This window comes from Callithrix jacchus, chromosome 1 (genome assembly GCF_049354715.1).
Source record: "Callithrix jacchus isolate 240 chromosome 1, calJac240_pri, whole genome shotgun sequence".
Lineage (NCBI taxonomy): Eukaryota > Metazoa > Chordata > Mammalia > Primates > Cebidae > Callithrix > Callithrix jacchus.
The window spans coordinates 81193197-81197485 of NC_133502.1; positions in this window are offsets into that span (position 1 = coordinate 81193197).

Consider the following 4289-nt stretch of genomic DNA (forward strand, 5'->3'; position numbering starts at 1 on the left):
CAACGAAGAGACTCCGCCGCAGGGCGTGGCGGAGACCACAGCAGAGCCAGCAGGAACAGCGCGAATCACACAACAGCAGGGCGGAGCCTCGGCAGCCAAACAGTGGCTAGTCTGCCTTGAGCTGGGCAGGACACCTGATCGGACATCCAAAAATAATGCCCAAACCCCTCAACACAGAGCATTTGAGAAAAAAAAAAAGGGTTGTTTAATGAGCTGTGTTGCAGCAGAATCAAACATAGCAGCCCAACAGCCCTGAATGAACAACAGAGTGCACAGCTCAGCAATTAAACCCCTATAAAGTACAAACTGTCTCCTCAAGCAGCTCCCTGACCCCTCTATATCCAAAAGACTGTCATTAGGCAGGCATCATCCTGGGACAAAGAGAGCAGAAAAAGAAACTGGTAGCATCTCTCGCTGTGCCACTGCTACTAGAGGTGCACCCCAGACAAGCAGGGTCTGGAGCGGACCTCAACAGTCGTACAGCGAAGGGGCTAGATTGGTAGAAGGAAAACCAAGCAACAGAAATACTTCATCATCAACATTCTGGGTGTCCACTCAGAGACCCAAACGAAAAGTCAGCAACTACGCAGACGACCAGCGGACAAATCCACAAAGATGGGAAGAAACCAGCGCAAAAAGGAGGAAAACACCCAAAACCAGAACACATCGCCTCCTAGAAAGGACCAAAACTCCTCACCAGCAAGGGAACAAAGCTGGACGGAGAATGACTGTGACGAAATGACGGAACTAGACTTCAGAAGATGGATAATGAGAAACTTTTGTGAGCTAAAAGATCATGTATTAAATCAATGCAAAGAAACTAAGAACCTTGAAAAAAGATTTGAAAAAAGATTCGAGGAAATGATAACAAGAATGGATACCTTAGAGAGGAATATGAATGAATTAAAGGAGCTGGAAAACACAATACGAGAACTTCGCGAAGCAAGCGCAAGTTTCAATAGCCGAATTGACCAAGCAGAAGAAAGAATATCTGAAGTCGAAGACCAACTCAATGAAATAAAACGAGAAACCAAGATCAGAGAAACAAGCGCAAAATGGAATGAACAAAGTCTCCAAGAAATGTGGGACTATGTGAAAAGACCTAACCTACGTTTGATAGGTGTACCAGAAGGGGACGAAGAGAATGAATCCCAGCTGGAAAATACTCTTCAGGACATCATCCAGGAAAATTTCCCCCACCTAGCAAGACAAGCCAACACTCAATTGCAGGAAATACAGAGAACACCACAAAGATATTCCGCAAGAAGAGCAACCCCAAGGCACATAATCGTCAGATTCAACAGGGTTGAAACAAAGGAGAGAATACTAAGGGCAGCCAGAGAGAAAGGTCGGGTCACCCACAAAGGGAAGCCCATCAGACTCACAGCAGATCTCTCGGCAGAAACACTACAAGCCAGAAGAGAGTCGGGGCCAATATTCAACATTCTTAAAGAAAAGAACTTTCAACCCAGAATTTCATATCCAGCCAAACTGAGCTTCAGAAGTGAAGGCAGAATAAAATCCTTTGCGAACAAGCAAGTACTCAGAGATTTTGTCACCACCAGGCCTGCTTTACAAGAGCTCCTAAAAGAGGCACTACACATAGAAAGGATCAATCAGTACCAGCCATTCCAAAATCACACTGAATGCTAAAGAGCTTCAACATAATGAAGAATCTACAACAACTAACAGGCAAAACAGCCACTTAGAATCAAAATGGCAGTATCAAATTCACACATAACAATATTAACCCTAAATGTAAATGGACTAAATGCACCAATCAAAAGACACAGACTGGCAAATTGGATAAAAATCCAAAACCCATCAGTGTGCTGTATCCAGGAAACCCATCTCACATGCAAGGATACACAAAGGCTCAAAATAAAGGGATGGAGGAAGATTTACCAAGCTAATGGAAAGCAAAAAAAAGCAGGAGTTGCAATTCTCATCTCTGATAAAATAGACTTTAAAGCAACAAAGATCAAAAGAGACAAAGAAGGCCATTACATAATGGTAAAAGGATCGATACAACAAGAAGAGATAACGATCCTAAACATATATGGACCCAACACAGGAGCACCCAGATACATAAGGCAAGTTCTTAATGACTTACAGAAGGACTTAGACTCCCACACAATAATAGTGGGAGACTTTAACACTCCACTGTCAATACTAGACAGATCAACCAGACAGAAAATCAACAAGGATATCCAGGGCTTGAACTCAGACCTGGAGCAAGCAAACCTGGTGGGCATTTACAGAACTCTCCACCCCAAATACACAGAATACACATTCTTCTCAGCACCACATCACACCTACTCTAAAATTGACCACATAATTGGAAGTAAAGCACTGCTCAACAAATGCAAAACAACTGAAATCATAACAAACAGCCTCTCAGACCATAGTGCAATCAAGTTAGAACTCAGAATTCAGAAACCGACCCAGAACCGCACAGCTTCATGGAAACTGAACAACTGGCTCTTGAATGTTGACTGGGTAAACAACGAAATGAAGGCAGAAATAAAGAAGTTCTTCGAAACCAATGAGAATGAAGACACAACGTGCCAGAACCTCTGGGACACATTTAAAGCAGTCTCTAGAGGAAAGTATATAGCAATAAGTGCCCATATGAGGAGAATGGAGAGATCCAAAATTGACACCCTATCGTCAAAATTGAAAGAGCTAGAGGAGCAAGATCAAAAAAACTCAAAACCCAGCAGAAGACAAGAAATAACTAAGATCAGAGCTGAGCTGAAGGAGATTGAGACACGAAAAACCCTTCAAAAAATCAATAAATCCAAGAGCTGGTTTTTTGAAAAGATCAACAAACTAGACAGACCACTAGCCAGATTGATTAAAAATAAAAGAGAGAACAACCAAATAGATGCAATAAAAAATTATAAAGGGGAAATCACCACAGATTCCACAGAAATTCAAACCATCCTCAGAGAATATTACAAACAACTCTATGCACATAAACTAGTCAACCTGGAAGAAATGGATAAATTCCTGGACTCCTGTGTCCTCCCAAGCCTAAACCAGGAGGAAGCTGAAACTATGAATAGACCAATAACAAGGTCTGAAGTTGAGGCAGCAATTAAGAGCCTACCTCACAAAAAAAAGCCCAGGTCCAGATGGGTTCACAGCCGAATCCTACCAGACACACAAGGAGGAGCTGGTACCATTCCTTCTAAAACTATTTCAAACAATCCAAAAAGAGGGAATCCTTCCCAAATCATTTTATGAGACCAACATCATCCTGATACCAAAACCCGGCAGAGACCCAACGAGAAAAGAAAACTTCAGGCCAATATCCATGATGAACATAGATGCAAAAATCTTCAATAAAATATTGGCAAGCCGATTGCAACAGCAAATCAAAATACTTATTCATCATGATCAAGTAGGATTCATCCCGGGGATGCAAGGCTGTTTCAACATACGCAAGTCTATCAACGTAATTCACCACATAAACAGAACCAAAAACAAAAACCACATGATTATCTCAATTGACGCAGAGAAGGCATTTGACAAAATTCAACAGCCCTTTATGCTAAAAACCCTCAATAAACTCGGTATCGATGGAACGTATCTCAAAGTAATAAAAGCTATTTATGACAAACCAACAGCCAATATCATACTGAATGGGCAAAAACTGGAAGCATTCCCTTTGAAATCTGGTACTAGACAAGGATGCCCTCTCTCACCACTCCTATTCAATATCGTACTGGAAGTTCTAGCCAGAGCAATCAGGCAAGAAAAAGAAATAAAGGGTATTCAAATAGGAAAGGTGGAAGCCAAATTGTCTCTATTTGCAGACGACATGATAGTATACCTAGAAGACCCCATCGCCTCAGCCCAAAAACTCCTGAAACTGATAAACAACTTCAGCAAAGTCTCAGGATATAAAATCAATGTGCAAAAATCACAAGCATTCGTCTACACCAATAACAGACTTAAAGAAAGCCAAATCAAGAGCGAACTGCCATTCGCAATTGCTACAAAAAGAATAAAATACCTTGGAATACATCTCACAAGGAACGTAAGGGACCTCTTCAAGGAGAACTACAAACCACTGCTCAACGAAATCAGAGAGGACACAAACAGATGGAGAAACATTCCATGTTCATGGTTAGGAAGAATTAATATCGTGAAAATGGCTATACTGCCCAAAGTAATTTACAGAATCAACGCTATCCCCATCAAGCTACCATTGACTTTCTTCACAGAACTGGAAAAAACCACCATGAACTTCATATGGAACCAAAAGAGAGCCCGCATAGCCA